The sequence below is a fragment of the Rhamphochromis longiceps genome, linkage group LG7 (genome assembly GCF_057381845.1).
Source record: "Rhamphochromis longiceps isolate RC_006_pf linkage group LG7, R_longiceps_female_GT1.1, whole genome shotgun sequence".
Lineage (NCBI taxonomy): Eukaryota > Metazoa > Chordata > Actinopteri > Cichliformes > Cichlidae > Rhamphochromis > Rhamphochromis longiceps.
In genome coordinates, this window is record NC_140563.1 from 24,375,927 (window position 1) to 24,397,922 (window position 21,996).

Sequence of the window (21,996 nt, forward strand, 5' to 3'; positions counted from 1 at the left end):
TGAGTCAAAGTGTTTGTCATGGGTTCTCTGGAATATTGTCACTGGACTGTGCCAAAAAAAAGTATTTTCTCAAGCAATCAACAGAGTGAGCAATTAGGGCATTGCAGCTTTCACTTGGTTTTAGTATGACATGTTTATGACACTGAGGATGGAATTCTAAATAGTTACTGCTGGTACTTTAAAGCAAAGCTTTGTTAGAGTATGTTTCTTTATCTGCCATGCCTATCAAAATGTCAATAGCCAAATGGCTGTGTAGAGATTTATCAGTGAGTCAAACTGAAAGTCTAGCTTTTGTTACATAGATTTGTCTGATAAGAAACTTATGTGTACAATTGGTTGTGTAATTAGCAAGGGTGGGATCTTTTGCAAAGTTACTTACATTGTTTTAAGTGTGATTTTAGAATGACCCATTGACATTTAATGCTATTTCCTGTTGGTGTCCTCTGTGATTATTTGAGGGTTTTTTCCTGGTGGTCATTCAGGATGGTTTTAGTGCAGTGATATTTTTATCCATGACTTCCTAGCAGTAAACATACAAACAATAACTGTGTGCTGTCCTATTTCAAAAGAGCATTCTTGTCCTGTATTAGGACTGTCTTCTTAAAGCCGACCATTAATTTTCATTTTAGTTTATTTCAAACTGTTATTTTTTCAGTTGTTTTGACAGACTGACAAAAAGCTTCATGAATCTTGGATTTTTCATGCTTTTCTGTCCTCATCTAACAATAAGCAAAATAAGGCTTTTTTTCACGGTGGCTTCAGCGCAAACTGTCTTGGATGTCTACTTACTCCTTGCCCAAGGCTGGACTGGGACAAAAAAATCGGCCCGGGCATTTTGACTAGAGCCCGGCCCACCGGGATAAAGATTGAAAATGTGACGTCATTCAGGGGTAAAACCGCAAAGGATTCTGGGAACTTGTGGCAAGAGGTACTAGCTAGCGCACGCAGGCTTTCAATTGAACTCAGTTACACAGCGATAAAAAGAAACCATATACTTTTATTCACAGGATAAAACAGTTGTTTTGTATCACTAATTGGTAGACTGGTGAACTAGACTGGTAAACTTACCTTTGTTCGTACGATGGTCTTTACTTTCTACACGGTGCATTTCAAGGTCCTGTACCCATCCATCGGTAAACTGTACCTGGGCTTGTTGCAGTGACCTGAAGTTACTAAACTTCATGAGTGTGTGCACTCACTCCAAGAACCATATAATTATAAATCTGAGCGTGGTGAAAGTTGGGCAGCACGCTAACGTCTTTGGTCCACTCTGTGTGCTCGTAAAGGTCTGACCCTTTCACTCCTTTGATTTTTCCTCGTATCTTTTCTTTGTCTTTTCGTCGAGTCTGTCTTTGTACGGACCGGCATTGTTCTCCTTTTGTTTTGTACATTCCTTTTTTGTGCGGCAAAGAAAAACAAGAAGGTATTGGAACCGGAGAATGAACGTTTTGCGGTGCTGCAAACGCTTGCATTTGATGCGGTACTTGGATTGTTTTGCCACTAGTTCCCGGCATGCAATGCGCGAAAATCACGTGATTGCTTAAAATCATCGGCCCATAAAAACAAAAAATCGCCAGCGGCCCACCGGGCAAATGCTCGGTATGCCCGATGGCCAGTCGAGCTATGTCCTTGCCAAAAGTAAAGTGCCAAAACCAGTTTAAAAAAAAACACCAGAGTAATTAAAATTAGACCTACATGGTGACAGACAAGAAAGTACATAAAACAATAAGACACAGGTTGTTTTAAAAGTTGAAATCAGTTGCCTAATTAAAAACAAAAGTATTCTAAAAAAAAGACTGGACACATGTCCACTGTGGTGCCCTCCAGGACATCTCATTTCAGAGAAATTTACTTAAGAAAATATCAGTTAAAAATATGTACTTCTTATTTTAAAATATTTCCCCACTTGTTTTTTTCTGCAGTGGAAATGCATTGCTTAAAAAAAATCAAATGAAAAGGAAGGGTATTTGGAGAGGTGAGGAAAACTGTGCTCTGGTAAATCAGTTCGAGCCTTCATTCTTAACATTTTGGCTAACACTAACAGTCTGTTTAGGTTGCACTGCATTTTCCTTAAATACGTTCATCTAAACGTGTGCCAGAATGTCTATGTGGAGAGATGCTGCATGACAAAGACAGGGAAGACCCTGGGGCAAATGCAGGCACAACGTTTTTCCAAAATAATTGTGATTTAAATGGGATGTAAAAAAGATACCCTGGGGAGATTATGTCTCCTGGTTGGCCTGGAAAATCCTTGCTAGCCCCATGGAAGGGCTCTGTTGGAGGAAAGGGAGGCCCAGGCAGCTATGTTTTAAGCCAGTGTGGACATGTGAAAAACTGCTCTTCCTCTAATGGCCACTTAAGATGAGCCCAGAAAATGAATCAAGTCCCACAGACTCCTATGTTTAAAATGCCCTACTTCATACGATAAATGTTTGCAGTCTATAAAAGCTACCGTTGGTTATTCCTGGACCAAAAGAAAACAGAAGAAAACAAATCTAGTTTTAGGTGGAACTAACAAGTATCAGTGTTCATGTACTGCACTCTTACAGCATATAAACACATATACAAGCTCCAAAATTTAGCTTTTACCCTTTCATCCAAATATGGTCACTTCTGACGATAAGCAAAAGTTAAGACAATTTTATCTTTAAACGAGCTGGTGTGACAAATTATATTTATTGTGCATAGTGAGAAAGGTCTAATTGAAGCACACAGACTTCTGTCAGTCTGTCGGAGGTGTGGTGACTGCCTTCAGGGATAAACAAACTGGTTTGACAGTTCTGGAGAATCTGACAGTTCTTGAGAATCGCATTTAAAGTTTTCAGCCCTTTCACTGCCTGTGTGAGACTTCTGTGAACTGACTGAATGCAGACATATTTCACAGTCAGCTTTCAAAATCTTTTTTAGATGCAGAATGTTGAGTAGCAGAGAGGATTAAAAGGATACGATGGGATCAGTAATCATTGTTGTTTGCTGAATAACCACAAACTCAGCCCGCCTACTTCTCGTGTTGAATGGCTGTCTGAGAGGCATAATTACATAAGGTGCTTATTTTGGTAATCTGTCTGTGAAATACCATGACTTCATGGATATTTGTCAATAAATGTAATCCACAGTTGCAAGAAACAGGATTTCCTGTATTTATGAAATACAGGAAGTCTTCTGTGGAATGGCTGGGCAATCTGGAGACTGTACTAATTGATTTTTGGTTAATATTGATGAGGGGAAAAAAGCACATAAACACACAGTCCTGCACTGTCATCATGTTGTAGAGTTAATGTACCTGAACCTGAGACTGAATCTTTGCATAAATGTGTCATACAAATCAAATTAATGTGCTAAATGAGGCTCATTTGCTAATTATTCTCTATAAACTTTCTTGAGTTCCATTTCATTTTTTATGATAATTTGGTTTTATCTGAGCTAGTCTCAGATAAAACCAAGTAACTAGTATCTAGTCGAGAGGCATACAGAATATGTCAGAAAGCAAAAGATCAGAAAAGATCCCAATTTTCATATAAACCTGATTTTGCTGCTACAAAAGTAAAGTGTAAAGCTGCTGTAACATAATTTAATTTATTTACAGGTCTTTAAGATTAGTGTAAAATAGCAAGGGATAGTAAGTAAAAGGGTGTCATGATATAATCCATTAATTTCCGCTTTGAAAGTGAATATTTAGGAGATTAATTTCACTTTTCACAGTAATCTTTTTAATTTTGATAGCAATACTTGTTTTGTTTTACTCAGGTAATGCCTCTAAATACCACTTACTCACAGTTCATTAGTTTTCAAAATTTGAAATCCATCAAATCAAAGATAAGCACTACCAGTGGCTACATTTTTGCGTTCACGCTGAATGAAGGAATTTACAAGGTGCACACATGCCACAGATAAATAGTTTTCTAGGAGAGCATTTAAAATGTCAGTGTAAATAACAAGCTTGAGTGCACAGCAAACATAAAACAGTTTCAGAAACAAAATGACATCTGTACCTCAGAAGTTTTCAACCATTCAAACTTCAAAACTCTGTATCGTTCATCAATTTTGACGTTGTTGTTGCAGAGGAAAATATGACCTGTAAATGTTATTTCAAATAAATTTACAATGGGGGAAATAAATTGCTTACATTTATCTGCTTGATTATGTTCATCATAGTGAACAAAAAGATATCATGTGGAAAGTTTCATACAAGTTTTGGCAGGCAATGCCTCGTATCTTTTGCTTGTAAACTAGTTAGGAGGTGCAAAAAATGCAGATGATAGCTCTGTACAATTTCCCCCTTCACGCCCTAGGCTTTTGTTTGATATTTCCAACAGACAACTCTTTTTCATGTGAATATAAAAACATAATGTTGTGGAGGTAGAGACAGTTAAGGTTACTGACCTCTTTGGGTCATGGTAAGCCATTAGTAAGTGGACCTTTGGGTTGAGCTTCTCCTTGCCATATTCTTAAATTTCAAGGATAAACATTTGTGCAGAATCACACTCACATTTTAACAATAATCTGAAGCCCATTAAAGAAGCCAAAAGGAAAAATAAGTTAATTCGAGAGACGTTAATCATTCATTATAAAGTTCTACCACACTAATGATTTGAATGAAACACTTCCTCATTTCAGTCACTGCTCAGTGATGAAAGAAGTGAATAACACAAATCTCTTTGCCATTTGCAGCCAAAGTTTACCTTGTAAGTCTTTTTTTTAAAACAATGGCTCAGCAAATTATGTATAAACAGAAATATCAGCAATTCATTGACAAAATGGAAGGGAAAAATATTTTCCTTCATATAGAGAAGTCAGAACATGCAATCCAAAAAACACTTTCATGTAGCATACTTCTGTGATAACAGTAACATGATACATTAAAGGCAGGTTTGTGGTTTATTGAAGCTTAATGTTGGATATTCTCTGGGTATTAACTGTGACATTAGCTAATCATACGTTTCTCAACAGTCCAACGTAACTATATTTTCAGAAATAGTCGAGTAGTTTTCAGAAACCTACACTTTCCTGTCATCTGTTGGGTCGCCACACCTGAATGCATTGCTAAGACATTTTCTAACCCAACCACGTGTATCCCACCTTCTTTCTTCCTCATACCAGAAGCATGAAATCAAAATATGCTCAAATGACTTCCTCATAGCATAAGCTTCAAATCAAAACATGCTCCACTGATTATTTTGTTACACAGATTACCAGTAGAATGTTTTGTGAGCTAGCACCCACATGAATACTATGTTTTCCTTGATTGCCTTGACTGAAAGTATCTCATAAACATTTGCTCTGCCCACTTCAAAGTTAGCAAAATTACACACTGCTCAACAGAATATAGACTTGGATGATTTGATCTCCTTTTACATCAAACATTCTTGTGCCTGGGAATAGCCACTGCTGCCTCTGTTGCCTTTGGTTGTGTATCTTTTAACCCATCAGTAACTTGTGCACATTTACTAGATTTAAGGTCCTCGAGACTGTAATACATCTGAACAAGATCTGCTTTCTTGTTCCTTCTTTTAATATGTAATCATTGGCTGTTAACATAAGCATTTTTAAACTTCTAGAGTGAAAGTGCAGAGAGACAGCTGCCTGTTTTACAGACTTTCATTTGTTGAGCTACGTCTAATCATCCCAGACAAATTTTCAGTACTTTTCTCCTCTCCCCAACAAGCCTTTAAGACCTTCTTTGTAGGATGGCTTTCATTATGTCCCCTTAAACTGATCCAGTAATTTGCTGCAAGCTGCCTCCTTTGAATCCAAAGTGACATTTCACCTACCTCCACTTGAAGAGGAGATCTCCCGAATGTACCTTTGTAGCACCTTTCTACTCTAAGTGAGCAATCAAAGCACTTTTTACTACAAGCCTCACTCACCCAATCACACACATAATCACACATATGCTGTGCAAACACAAATCATAAGAGCTAGGGATTGAATATTGTTCAGCTCTGTCAATAAAGATTTGGCTGCTGATCCATACACAAAACACTCATAAGTCAAAATCAACCGGATTAGGGCAACATATACAGTATTTGTCTCACTGAAGCCATATCAGTTCCTCACCCCATAGCTGTTTAACACCTGATAACACTGGTAGATGACTCACACCTTTTTCCTATAGTTTAGACACGATTGCTCCAAGCTACTCTACCGTCAAAGTGCAGTCCAAGAAAACCCAAAAGCTTTCAAGGTTATATCCATGTAGCTTTAGAACCGTTCCTTCTCTAACTTTCTTATTCAAAAATTACATTGCCTTTTTTCTATTTAAAATGCAAAATCTCACTTTTCCCCTCCTTAGTTGATTCTGTCTTCCAACTCTTTTCTATATATTCGCCACTTTTCCCCAATTTTAATCTGAATTGTTCTTACACTTAGGAAGCTCATAATTCCACTGACTTCAGTTTGATGCAGTTTTATCATCAGGTCATCCTCCAACATCCAGGGATACGTAGCCTCACCAACTTTGGCTTTGATTTTTTTTTTTGTGTGTGAAATGTAGCAGCTCCATTATCTTTATCCCACCATCACCTTCCAACCTCACCACAACATGAAGGGATTCCACTTTAGACTTCATCTCACCTTCACAACTCTCACTGTCTAATCCTTCCAAGTTAGCCTCCTCATCCGACATAGCAGACAAGTCTGGTGTCAAATCGGCACTGCTGGCTGCTTCTGGCATGGTAAGTGGTATGTAGAGTTGGATGTCTCGTGACCACTTTTACGTGGTCTTGGTCTTGTATTGGTCTCGACGGACTTTGGTCTTGGTCTTGGATCCCTCGGTCTTGTCTTGGTCTCACTGTCTCGGTCTTGCTGTCTCAGATCGACATAGTGGTCGGGAGATTTGGAGTCAACGGTATCCATGACACACAATGTAATGTTCGATAATGTGTCGTGCGCAAAAGCATCAGCTCTAACAGAGTGCTTTGTAGTGAATCAGAAGAGTCGACTCCCATTGAGCGAGAGCCGGCTACTCACTTAATTTCCTTTCACTGCTCAGCTCTCACACAGTGGCTCAGCTATGCTACAATCCCTCCATATTATAGCCAATCACATGCGAGGATATATATATATATCAGAGAGGGTGAGAGACGCGACAGTCAAGTGGAGCATGTGTCTGTCCTCTCAGTAAGTGAGTGAGACAGTAGACAGCAGTGAGGAGGGCTGTGTGAGTGCATCTCATAAACACATAAATATGCCTGACACCCGTAAACGAAGCAGCATCTGGCTGCAGTTTAAAGACTTTTTTGTCTCGGTCTCGGTCTTGGTCTCGTCTCAACTTTGTCTTGGTCTTGACTCAGTCTGTCTTGGTCTCGATACCCTCTGGTCTTGGTATTGTCTTGGTCTTGGTTTAGGCGGTGTTGACTACAAATCTAGTGGTATGTCATCCAGATATGGGCATAGATGGCACTGTTTATGTGATGGCATGCCACATCTGGCCCGATTGTGGTTTGGTTTATGTGGCCCATGCTCATAGAAAACAGGAAGATCCAAATGCCATGTTGCAATTCTATACTGCCATGGTAGCCAACATTTCAAATACAGGTTTGACAGGTTTGTGAGTGTACACTTTATCCTAAACCTAGTGAGGGTTTACTGTTTACCACTGAGTGGCTGTAGCTCAGGAGGTAGAGCAGGTCACCTACTGATCGGAAGGTTAGTGGTTCTAAGTCTGCATGTCAGGAGTGTGAATGTGTATGAATGCAGTGAGGAAGCACTCAGTTAAGAGAAAGTGTGTGATTGGATGAGTATAACATGTTGTATAGAGCTCTTTGGAAAGCAGAAAAGCGCTGTATAAGAATCAATCCATTCACTGTCTGAACAGTTTTGTCATGCTACTTTTGCACTATTATGTTCTGGCACATGTTGTTATTACATGGCTTGATTAAGGTACATATTAGGCTGACATCTGGGGCCAGAGCTGAAACTGTTCTGGGCCAGCATAGGACCACTAGTGTGTCTGCAATCGGCCTTGTGCTGGCCCATGTGTGGGCCACCTCTGGCCAACCACATCTGGGCCACCAAAGGGCCGTCATTCTTTGCGGTATGTGGGCCATGTGTAAGCACACTGTGTGGGCCAGATCTGGGCGATACCAGTTTTGCTATGTGGGATGCGTCTTATTCTTCTGACCTCTCTCCGCCTGCTGCCATTTACTTTCCTCTCTATCCTTTTCACTACCTCCGTACTTACCTCCATGCTATTGCAGCTATCGGTGTTCCCACCATGGCCTTCATGAAAAAGCATTGAAGAGTATTGCTATTGGATTTATACAGGCACCTTCTGCCCACACTAAATGTATTACTTGACCCAACTGTTGCCAAGTTCAAATATGGAAGTTTTTTTCTGCCAATTAAAAAAAAGAATATCCCCCAACTATAAATATATAAGTAAATACATTTGCCAACCATAAGTCACAATTTCAGGTCATATAAATTTTGACTCAATTACCTAAAACTTCCTGTCAGTTTTGATTTAATTTCATAGGATTTTGAGTTAGTAAGTCTCAGGAATCCTAAAACCTTAAGCCCTAATCTTAACCCCTAATCTCAACCCTTGTTTCAGGTTAGTAAGTCAAAATTGCAAGTCTATTCACTTGAAATTTTGGTAAAAACCGAAAATTGAAAGAGTAACCAAAATAACCAAAAACTGACTCATGGATGGTGAAAAAGGGTTAGGGTTAGGTTTCCATGAGTCCATCCATGGACTCCATGAGTCAGTTTTAAAACCAAAAACTGACTCATGGATGGTGAAAAAAAAATCAGTGGCAGACAGAAGCTTCTGTATCCACAGTCTGCAATCCAAAGTCAAAGTCTGTTAATCCATTCAATCCATTTCAGACCAAAATGATCCTAATTACTTGCACCTGTACTTATAAAAGGAGAAAAAACATCTACTTAACAGTAACCAAGCCCTGCAAAGGGGTGGCGCTTATTCCTAGGTTCTACCACTCAAAAAATGACAACTTAAAGGTCTCTTCTGACTTCTGAAGAGAGTCTAGGTTAAGTTATTTTTCTCTCTTTTTTTGTCCTGTCAACAAATACGCTCGTGTTTAAGTAAATGGCATTTTTTTTGCATCTATACATTATTTCTTTTTGTCTAGATACAAATGGTATTTTAGGTAAAAAAAAACAAAAACAAAACCCATCATTGTGGGTGTCTTCCCCCCCCCCTCAAATTCTGCAATTCTTTACATGTGGACAAGGAAGCAAAGTTTTTTATTTCTGAACTGAAAAGTGATTGTGTTTTCAAAAAGCTCTATTGGTCCTTTTAACAGTCAAAACACATCAGAGCAAGATGGTGTGTTATACTGAGTTTATATCTGCTGTAAGATGTGTAGAGTGAAGTTGGGTTGTAACTAAAAAGCTAGCACTCAAAATCCCAACATCCAGCTCTCTCTCTCTCTCTCTCTCTCTCTCTCTCTCTCTCTCTCTCTCTCTCTCACACACACACACACACATACACACACACAAAGCTAAACTGAAACTAGAGCTGCAAACTCCTGTCACAAAAGTCAATTAGGATTTTCTTAATCCTCAAAAGGAGCTGGTAATAAAGTATACAACACTGTAGGCTGTCTCAAGGAAGCAAAATCGTTGCAGAGCTTTTGCTTTTCAACAGAAGTTGTCCCTAATTTTGTTCCCTGTCTTAGACCCTTAAAAGTAAATAAGATTTGATACATTTTGTACATTTTAATATTGTGCCTTAGAAAATACAGTTTAAAATGGTTACATTACACTCAAATACAGTTTACTTATGTTGGATTATAACCTACTTTCTCTTCTCAGCAGGAAGTGGAACTGCTCATGTGGTAGTAGAGCAACAGGATTAACTGCACAAAAATAAACCACACTATCTTAAGGCAACAACATGCAGAGTTGGCAAAAGTACACACATTTGTGACATAAATAATATTTGTTACACTACGTCTAACACTTCACTTGGACACGTATGTTGTAAAAGAAGAAAACTCTTAATCTCTGAGTGAAGTTATCACACGTTCTTTTCTCTCCTTATGTAACACAGCAGCTTGCTACTGCTATGTTATGCTAGGCTATGGTGCTATATTAAGCTACAGCAGTTAAAACTGTGTGACAAACTGCACAGAATTTTGTGTGTTCGCTGATATTTAATGAGCTATTACGAACATTACAGTTGAAACTGCCTGCCACTTAAAAAAGCATTACTTTTAAAAATATAAGCAATAGAAAGTATTAGTAGTAAAAATAAAAAAATAGTTATCATAAACATAAACATTTAAGGAAAGCATGCAAAATTCTACTAAAGTACAGTAATACAGTATTTGTACTTATTTCCTACTTCTTATATCAGGTCCAACTCGGGATCAGTGCCAAATCTTATAACATGTACGGTGACTGAATGTATACATTTTGGCAAACTCCAAAAAAGAGCTGGTTCTCATGAGTTTTAGAAAGATTACACACAGTATAATTATTGATGCTGTGAAAAAAAGTGTCTGTTAGATTGTTTTCTTCCAGTGCAGCAGTGTAATATTATCCAGATTCAATTCTTTATCACAGTGACAGGAAAAAGCATCTGTCGTTTGTTGTGTTATGTATTATTTGTGTGTAACCAGCTACAGCCCAAACTCCACCTGAGAGCAAGAATAATAGCAGGATAGAGAGAGAAAAGAGAAGAAAGAGGAAAGAGAAAATAAAGAGGGCCCAGTGGGACCATGACAGAATTAACCATAACCAGTTAGTTCTGAATAATCAGTATTATGGTATGCAAATTGAGCATATGGAGGTGAGAGTAAAGAAAAAAGAGAACTTTTTTGTTAAGGTTAGTGTTTCTGAGTTTTCGGGTCGAAATGAAAAGATTTTGTTTTGATTTTAGGAGGACTTTAAAGATAATCCAGGCCTGTTTGCTTTTAATACATGTGTCAAGTTTTACTAGCTGATTTGTTTTTTCTGGGTGGATGTTATATACATAAATATAAACACATGTCTAATAGTATTGCCAGTGAAAAAAATGTAAAACAATGAAAAACATTTCTTTCTGTCAGAACTGTTTATTGTAGAGAGGACCCAAAATTCTGGAAGTGAGAACCCAACAATCAAATGATGAACAAGCCCTTATTTTGGCTTACACAAAAAAAAAAAAAAAAAAAATTAACAAAAAACATAATCAACGTTTGCTTTCTCTTTGCAAAAAAACGTCACTAATCTTTGCTTAAGATGAACAAAATTGCAATGTTGTAAACAAGGCCTTAAACCAATAGATGACATCAAGTGGGCTATGCTCATATTTTATTTTGTATAGATTCAGATTTACCACAAATATATATATATATATATGCTGGGGTAATAGGCTGGCCAAAGGAGGAGATAGAAGCCACTGACATAAAGACAAGAAAGCTCCTTACCATGCATGGAGGGTTTCACCCCAAGTCCAGCACCCTGAGGCTGTATGCTAAGCGGAAGGAAGGGGGCCGGGGACTGGTGAGTGTCAGCACCACAGTCCAGGATGAGACAACGAACATCCAAGAATACATTGGGAAGATGGCCCCAACTGTCCGAGTGCTCAGTGAATACCTCAGGCAGCAGAAACCCAAGAAAGAGGAGGGAGACGAGGAACCATCATGGAAGGACAGGCCCCTGCACGGTATGTACCACCGGCAGATAGAGGAGGTGGCTGATATCCAGAAATCCTACCAGTGGCTGGACAAAGCTGGACTGAAAGACAGCACAGAGGCACTAATCATGGCAGCACAAGAACAAGCTCTGAGCACAAGATCCATAGAGGCTGGGGTCTATCACACCAGGCAAGACCCCAGGTGCAGGCTGTGTAAAGATGCCCCAGAGACAATCCAGCACATAACAGCAGGGTGCAAGATGCTAGCAGGCAAGGCATACATGGAACGCCATAACCAAGTGGCCGGCATAGTGTACAGGAACATCTGTGCCGAGTATAACCTGGAAGTCCCGAGGTCAAAATGGGAGATGCCCCCAAGGGTGGTGGAGAATGACCGAGCTAAGATCCTGTGGGACTTCCAGATACAGACAGACAAAATGGTGGTGGCTAACCAACCGGACATAGTGGTGGTAGACAAACAGAAGAAGACGGCCGTAGTGATTGATGTAGCGGTTCCGAATGACAGCAATATCAGGAAGAAGGAACACGAGAAGCTGGAGAAATACCAAGGGCTCAGAGAAGAGCTCGAGAGGATGTGGAGGGTGAAGGTAACGGTGGTCCCCGTGGTAATCGGAGCACTAGGTGCGGTGACTCCCAAGCTAGGCGAGTGGCTCCAGCAGATCCCGGGAACAACATCGGAGATCTCTGTCCAGAAGAGCGCAGTCCTGGGAACAGCTAAGATGCTGCGCAGGACCCTCAAGCTCCCAGGCCTCTGGTAGAGGACCCGAGCTTGAAAAGCTTAAAAACCTACGTTGAGAGCAGGCATAATCACATTTCTAAGAAAATAGAAAACATTAACTGGGTCTGACAGACAGCTGAGAGCTCAAGTGGGAGCTCTCAGCTGCTGGAGGTACTTCGGTATTTTGTTAAAGGATGTCAGACTTTATAGGATAGTAAACGTGTAGTTACAGAATGATATTCATTCTTACTGAAACCTTTATTTGATCTGCATAAGATGACCCTGTGTCCATGATCATATGGCGGAAATAGTTTAGGAAGATGAGGCAAAGAGTGAGAGAAAAGTAGCCAATAAGTGCTCAGCATAAGGCGTTCTCTAAATCATCTTCATAAGGCAGTAAACTGGAAGGTTTTTAAACGGGAGTCCTAAAGTGTGACAATGAAAAAGGTTGATTTATTGAATTATTCGATTTTTTTGTTAATTTATTTCAGTATGAGAAATCACCATAGACTAAATCGTCAATGCATTTGGTTGATTACTCTTATGTCATTAGGAATGGCCACGCTTCAGTCTGCGGTGACCATGGCTACCACACACCATTACTGGCTCTGCCTCTATGCCCATAACTTCCTGAGAGTAACTTACTTCCCTAACAGCAGGCTGCTGTAAAACACACACACACACACACACACACACACACACACACACACACACACACACACACACACACACACACACACACACACACACACACACACACACTTCTGGAAGCTAAGACTGAATGCAGATAACTAATTGTAATAACTGAGACTGTGAGAAAATCAGTTTCGTGGTGTTTACTTTCCCCAAAAGATTGTCATGATATGTTATTGGCTATGACCACATATCGTAACCACATTTCCCTTTTGGTGATTTATGCAGTGCAATGCATAAATCAGAATGCTGAATTTACATAACTTTAAATGACTAGTTGCCCCAAGGAATGAAACTAGTTTGGAAAATTGACCATAGCCGTTCATATACAGTAAACAAATGCAAATTTGATAATGGGGTATCTGGGCAACAAGGGAAGTTAATTCACATAAAAGAAGTTTCAAATAAATTAACTGACCATAACAAAATGCTGTTTAATCACTCTGAGTCAAAAGCTGGATTGGAAGCAATTGCGACTCGGGTTGTAGAGCACTTTGTCCACTATTTGGAAATTCTAGATAAGGTTGCTCCCAAGGACTGCTTTGGGCCCTGAATGCCACAAGTGCTGACACTTGTGTATAAGTCCATGTGTTAGAAACAAAGTGTTTTGTAGAACAAAGGAGCTTGCAAAGAAAAGCGTCTAGACTTCTTTAAGTTGCTTGAAGATGTTTCACCTCTCATCCGAGCATTATTATTATTATTATTATTATTATTATTATTATTATTATTATTATTATTATTATTATTGGTGGTGGTGGTGCTTTTGCTGTTTTATTTGTACATTTTTGTATTTTTATTCTATATAATAATGTTTTGGGTCTGAAACTCTACTAGTGGCAAAGTGCATGCCATCATTATCACTTTCTACTTCCTAAGAGCTTCAAACTCGATGACCCAGAGTTGGACCATTTCCAAAAAGGGATCATCCGATTCTAACCTCCTGTCGCAGAGCTTGATTCTTGAGTGTGTGGTGATCAGACGGTCCACACTGTTAGAAGAATGATACACCAGAAGGCATTTCTTTTGTTCGATGATCATTCTCACACTGTTGATAAGCCTTTTTAGTGTGTTATATTAAATGCAATGTTGTTATCCAGAGTGTTGCTAAATCTGTGTGGAAATATCAGTGTGAGCAACAGAAAATGCCAGGCTGGTCAGTGCCAGTATTCTAAGTAACACAGTTTGATGAAAGAAAAAGTTATGTCTTGTGCCTTTGTGCTAATTGATGTTATTTGGAGTTCGCTGGATAAGTGGCCAGGAAAATTGATACATTGAGGAGTTGAACACTTGCTTACCAGCATAGCTGGACTGGCCATCGGGCATTTGCCCGGTGGGCTGCTGGCGATTTTTTGTTTTTATGGGCCGATCGATTTTTTTTTTTTGGAAGGGTATAAATAATGAAAGGTTTGGCCAATTGGTCATGATCGACTCTGGGCTGGACCAATTACAGCCGAGGAGGTCGGATGCACCCTCCCCCTTGTTTAGCAATCTTATAGACGAACTAAAGAAAATGGAGAACAAAAAAAGGAAAGGAGGTGCAGAAAAAATTAGGGCCAAAAAGAAACAAGCCCTTCAGGCAGACGCTGCCAAATGTGTAAAAATAACTGAATTGTTTGGCGGTAGCTATGGCATAGCTTCCACAGATTTAGCAACATCAGCAAGTGGTGGAGGCCAGCAGGTGGATAAGGGAAAGGGGAGGCAAGAGGAGGAGAGACCCGAGGCGGCCGCCGGTCATAGTGGCAGAGGAACTGAACTTCAGGTAAGAAGTAATGACCTGCTGTCTATCTGTGTCAGATATAAGCCAAGTTTAGTTGTAGTTTGTTTTCGTTGTGCTGACTTTTTACAGTCGCTTAGAATAACTGGTACTGCGTACTAGCTAGCATGATGGAGTTTATATACTGCTGGGCGGGTGCTATGAAGTTACTGATAGTAAATTTTATTTTATGCTTAAGGTTAGTTTCTCAAACTCCTCAAAATCTTAACAAATTGTGCCAATCCTTACATGCTGCACCAGGCTGATTTATCATCAAAAGTGGAGAACTCTGTGACAGAGGAGACAGGAGAGCAGCAGAGAGAGATGGAGCAAGAGAGAGACATAAAAGAGCAGGAGAGAGAGATGGAGATGGAGAGATGACTTTATGTCATCCATGAGGGATGCATTTGACATATGTTTCACATATTATAGCCCAACAAGTTACTTATAGCAATTTAAATATGAGCAATCAGTTTTTGGCAAATACCGGAAATCAGTTTTTGGCAGACAATCACTTTTTGGCACAACACCGGCTATTGCAGTTAATAATACAACAGCTTCTTGCCATTTTTTGGGTTTCTTTTTATCGCTGTGTAACTGAGTTCAATTGAAAGTCTGCATGCGCTAGTACCTCTTGCCACAAGTTCCCAGAATCCTTTGCGGTTTTACCCATGAATGACGTCACATTTTTGGTGGGTCAAAATGCCCGGGCCGATTTTTGGTCCCAGTCCAGTCCTGCTTACCAGTGACACTATAGTCATGATCCTGATTATGCATCATCAGTGATTGTATAGTTTCAGAATGTTGTTTTAATTAAGAAGGTGGACTACATATTCAGTGTGAAACATAGTTTCTATCATAAACATGGACGTCATAAAGTATCCCATTGGGAAAATCAATTACTACCACATTCCTTCTGATGAATTAATTCAAATGTTCTCTCTCTCTCCCTTGTCAAGAATTCCACAACAAAAATAATTCCTTAGAAAAATTTCTTGGAACAGCATCCATATCTGATGCCTTGTAGTCAGTCTGCCAGACAGATCAGCATGTGATGCAGAGCAAAGTAGCAGTTAAATTGAAGGCATTATAGGCATTTCAGTTCTCTGGAGCCAGGAATGATTAGATAAAGTAGATCACTTTATGAGGCCTAAAATTGGTTTAAATGATTAATGAATCTGGCCTTCAGTTACCCTAACCCATTTTTTTGTAGTTTTGCTTCGGTACACTAACACAGGGGGCTTTTAAATCAAACAATGAAGACTGATGACTGAAGGGCAGACTTTCAGTTTTAAATTAAGGAATTTGCTAAAACTAATGCATTAACTATAGTTAATAGGGTTAGGGTTAACCCTAACCCTAACCCACTGCTGTGTATAAAAATAGCTGTAATTGGTAAATTACAGCTATTTTTATACACAGCAGTGACCATGTCAACCATGTCAACATTCTTACTTAAGAAAAAGGATTCAGCGAAACCAAAAGACCTGAAAGATCGCAAAAGACAACTGATGAAAATCATCATAAATAAAAAATAAAATGCATTCACAACATGAAATCAAATCAAGAACACTCTGGAGGTAGTATCATTGTCAAATTCTGCAATGAAGACGCCTTCAATGATTTCAGAGAGAGGAAGAACATGATCGAAGGATGAATTTATGTTCTTTGCTTAGATTCAGCCAGAGGTAAAACCGATTAGACAACACCTCACAGGAATAGGAAATGATCCAAAGCAAACTGACAAGTTAATGTCCACGGGTTTTAAACTTAAACTGACAACAAATCATTTTCTTCCCAGTATTGAAAATAACCCTTGTACTTCAGTTATGTTAGTCTGTCCAATTATATTTGTGACTCTGAAAATGGAGGACTGTATATAAAAATGTCTGTAATTCTGAAACAGTTATTGCATTGTTTTTTTATTAAAGCCTTGAATTAAACTTAAAAATCTGCCCCTCAATCACCACTGTGGTGGTGTACCGATAAAAATCGCTGGTAAGAGTGCATACCATTGCCTTGCCGGTATAGGAAACAAAAAGACACAGACACACATGAATTAATTTTAACACAAGCATGTGTTAATAATAAAGTGCTCTAGCATGAACAGAAATTAGCAGAGACATAAAATATAAATAAGGGACTTAAAGCTCTATCAAAGCATTCTCAGTACTTCATCTTTTTTCACCCGGGGTGTTAATGTAGTAAATAGCAAATCCGTGAAGGACTGTAGAGCAGGAAGCAGGGAAAACAGGCAGTTTTATAACAGCAGCAGACCTACAGGGATCAAGTACAAGGAAAAGAGAGACAGAGAGCCTCTTTATTTTGTGCATCCTCATTTGCTCTTTCTTCTGTCCTCCTGTCTGTTACCTATAAATCAATCTTGTTATGCCGTGTTGAAGGATATCTTGGTTCTTAAAATATATCCCAAAGAGGAGAGAGGCTTGCTGGATGAGGTATAATTCTTTGTATCTTTGAGACTTAAATGAGGAGGTCCAAACTGCAAGAGAGTACAAACCACGGTGAGAGAAACACCACAGAAACACCTTCTTTTTAGTCAAATGCTGTTTTCAGTTATTTAAAATGACCATATATGAGATCAAACTTTCAATCTATCTCAAAAAAAGGAAGCTGCAATGTCTCATTTTCATCATTTATTGTTATCTTGACTTCTCTCTCCTTATGTCTCTTTTTCACCTCCTCCATTCTCAACTTCTTTCTGGAGGGACTAAGACTAAAAGAGAGAAAGTAAGGAGAGGATGTCTCCTCTGGCCTCCATTCTCCTGCATGTGGCCAATTTAAGGCAATCTTCACACTGCAGGTCTTAATGCTCAATTCCCATGTTTTGATCAAATCAGATTTTTTGCGACCACAAATAAATGTGACAGCAAACGCGCTCTAGTGTGAACGGTTCACGGCCCTCAAAGTGGCCCGCTTGAGCAAAAGAAGACGTCACACACAGCGCGCTCTGTTTACGGAAGTAAAAATGGCAGCTACAGAGCTAGTAGGTGTTGCTGCAGCAGTCTATCAATGTCTGCACAGTCGTAACCGGCAGAATTTTGACAAATTTATTAGAGAAAGAAGGACACTGAGAAAATAGAGAGCCCGTGCTTTAACAATGGCCATCTTGTTTGTCTTCTCCAGCGCTGATAATTAGCGTCTGTCTTGTGTCAGTGAAGTAAAAGACGGATTTAATGTGACATGACCGTTCAAACAGCAGTTGCTTTCTAAAACATCAGATATGTATCGGATTCAGTACCACATAGGAAAGTGACCTAGGTTGGATTTGAAAATATCAGATTTGTGCTGTTCACACTGTCATACCATGATCGGATATGGGTCGCATAGGGTCAAAAAAGATGGATTTTATTAAACTATTATTTAATATTTGATCATAAATATTTTGATCCATAAATAAAAAGGATCAAAATATTTGATCCTTTCATGTTTTTAAGATGGTTACTTTTTCTTCACAATTTTTTATGTGTTTTATAAGAAGTTACATTAACTTGTCACATTTAGTTAAAAATGACCTTATATAGAAAAGAAAATTATATGTCATGACCACTGTTACAAACGAGATCATCTGTAGGCTAAATTATTCATGTAAAACTGTGTAAAAAGTGTCAAAGCTTAAATTTTACTGACACCACTCAGAAATCAAGTGTGAAAGTCTGTCTTACTTCATTAAATGTCTGATGCCTCTGCTCCTTTCTCTTTGTGCCCCTTCCTTGCCTCCTGCACTCACACAGTTAGCAGGATGGACTAAACACAAGGAGAGAATTAGAGGAGAGGAATTATGCATAAGCAATTTGGGAATTGACAAAGGAGTAAATACACAGAGGTAGGAGACAACTGTAAATGGGCAAGACCACATTGCCAGGAAACATATGAAGGTAGTCCTTTGCAGTAAAACACATATGAAATTATTTAACAATAAATAAGATAATGTCTTTACATTACTTTAATGATGGTTAAGGAATAAGAAGGTTTACTTTTGTTACTTTTCTCAGAAAGGGGCTCTGTTTGTATTTACATTCATCTAATACCATGCTGTTGAGCTCAGCAGTATCAGCCATCAGAAATTTAATATACCAAAATATTTTGCAAATTCCCCGTCAAGGGAAAAAGCGTTCTTGAAAAAACTTAGATCATTCTTTTTTCCTGTAACGTCTACTGCTTGGCAACAACAACAATGCCAGTGGTACATGTTATTGTATGGATTCTGTCTAGGATTTTATGAAAAAGGGACATCAGGTTGCTGCATCTGATATCTCTGGGTTGGTGTTGCTCCTGTATTATCATAATTACGTCCAACATCAACATTGCAACTGACAATCACTTTGTTATTTTCCACATCGCTTTGGAATGTGATGGAAAAAGAGAGAAATGCCCTTTTTTTAAAATGATCTTCTAGGAAAAATGGCAAACATTACAAGTGCAGTTTTTACTAATGTATGCGATATAACAAATATATAGTAAATGTAGGTTACCTGCAAGCCAAATATAGGTTACTCGTGTTGATTTGCTTGAGATAGTTATCTAATACTAACTTAATGCTCAAAAAAGTACACCTACCTAAATCAACAAAAACTATTGATTAACAGGTAAAGGTGGTTCTTATTTATTTAATTTATCAGAACTTGTATCCTTAACCAATGCTAAGGACAAGTTTTAGGGAACGACTTTAAAGCTGGAATATAAGCCAATATACTGATGTTTGTCAAGACAATGGACCACTTTGATTCTCTACATATGATTCACTAATGTCTAATAAATTTAGTCGAGTTGTAATATAATGAATCATTGCTATAATTCGTTTTTTGAATATCTCTATACCAGGACCAGGATCAGGTTACCTGTTGACTTCTATTAAAAATGGTTTCAGCATGAGTGGAGCACTTAAACACAGGATATTAGAGGCCAATCAAAATCCACAATCCAGATCTTTATTGTCAGGCAACAAATCATACAATGGTCATACAAGTGAAACATGAGCAACAAATAAAAAATACACAAATAAAAATTACATCTGAAGGGAAAACAAAATCAAACTACAAAAACAAAAAGATGCAAAACTGGATGGACAGGTTACCTGTAAAGAGTAACAAGGCAACCTGGCAGCTGGAAGAAGGTCAAAGGGTTGAATATATACTGAAGCGAGGATTGTCTGACTAGACATTGTTGTGGCAGAAAACTTTCGGAAATAGAACAAAGTGTGGAAGTAGAGCTGACAGGAATAAAATAAGGTAAGTAGTTCCCAGATTAAACAGGAAATGACAGAACATCAAAACTTCAGAATCGAAATTTTAATGAGCATTTTATTTTTCATGTCTTTTACATTATAGCCATAAGAAAACATGCATTTATTCTAATATTACATTATATTTAGTAACATGTAAATAAATTAGCGAGGCATGGTGCATGGGTGACATAGAAACAAGCATGTTATTAATAATGACCAGTTGCAGTCTTTGCAAAATCACTAAGGCTCAGGGAAAACTAATAAATAATGGCTTCCAATCTTCTGGCCTCCATTGGATTAGTTCAGTATGGTGTACCTTAGAGTAAAGCTGTATAAAGTAGCTTAACTAAGGAGAAACTAACCTGCACCATCTTTTGCCCTAAGCCATGATCTGTTGGTCTTGGTTATACTGTATTTGCAGATTAATTTCCTTTGGTCTGTGTAGTTAACTTGGGGGTACGAACAAAGAAAGAGTAAAGTTCATCCTACTCGTTTTTGAACATAAACATTGTGTAGACATATTCATGCAGCCTTTGTTATTTTTCTCTTTTTTTTTCTCTTGTTTGAAATAAACTATTCTTAAAAATCTCTGTTCTGAATGTTCTTAATTTTAGGACTTAATAAAACAAAATTATTTGTAAAAAAAAAAAATTGGTACTTTTTACTGGTACATTTCTTTTACTTTACAACTTTTTTTTTTAACTTCCATGGTGGGATTCAAGCAAAACACACACCCTCCCCTCCCTACATTAAAAAAAAAAAAATTTAAACCCACAAACGAGCACCTGTATCTCACTTTCTTAATGACCCTACTACTAATGCAAGCTTGCATAGAGTAGACAGGCTTAGTTTACTATTCTCCTGCATTTAGGAGACCTTTGAGCTCAGAGATGGCATGCATTCAAGGCAGGTCACGTTTCAAAGGGTTGATAAACCCTGGGGCAGGTAATACCCTGACAGACTTTCTGTAATGCCTCACGTTTGGAACATTGTGGCTGAAGGTGTCTCTTCACATAATGAATGCTCACATCTGTCAATTCAACTCAATCCTGATTAGGATTTGGTAATCATGTTAGCTTTGCGCCAGTGTAGCTGCAAGGGTTGCCCACCATTTTAAATATCTATCTGTGCCACTGGCTTATTCCTTGACCAGGTGACTTGCTGACAAACTTGGCACTTTTGCTAGCCACATGGCTTTTACATATGGTACTCACAGTGTGTGACCTGATTTGCACTTGCTATGCCACTGAAGCTGTTGGTAAAACATGTTACACTACTTTTAACACCTGTCTTAGACTACGTCCACACTAATGCTTTTTCGTTTAAAAACGCATCGTCTTCTCTCCGTTTTGACGTCCCGTCCACACTGAGATGGCGTTTTCGCTGAAGGAAAACGCAAAAAACACATACATTTGAAAACAGTGCTTTCGCATATATGGACAGCAAAAACTGAGACTTTTTGAAAACGATGACACATTTTAGTCATGTGTTGCAGTCATGTGACCAATTAAACTAAGATAGCGGAGGGCATTATACAGCAGTCGTTTTGTTTGCTCTCAATTTTGACAGCCCTATTACAGATTAATATCAGTTTGTACATGCTCCAGAAAGCTTTTCTTCAAATTCTTTAATTCTCACTCACTTTTGCAACTTTGTACTTTTGTGTTACTTGCAGCAGCAAAAAACAAAAAAATACTTGCTGCTTTTCCTCGACATTCTGCCGCAACATTTCAAAGAGCCGGAAAGCAAATAAAAGGCAGACAGAAATGAGGCAGGTCGAATCTTCTTGCGTTTCACGCATGCGCTGCACTGGAACATAAGCGTTTTCGGCCATTGCAATGTGGACGCACAACTCTGTGAAAATGACTGAAAACGAAAACACATTTTCAAATCTATCCGGGCTAATGTGGACGTAGCCTTAGATACCAATGTTCTGAAAGAAGTGACAAATTACACACCATGAGCTCCCTTTAATTGATCCT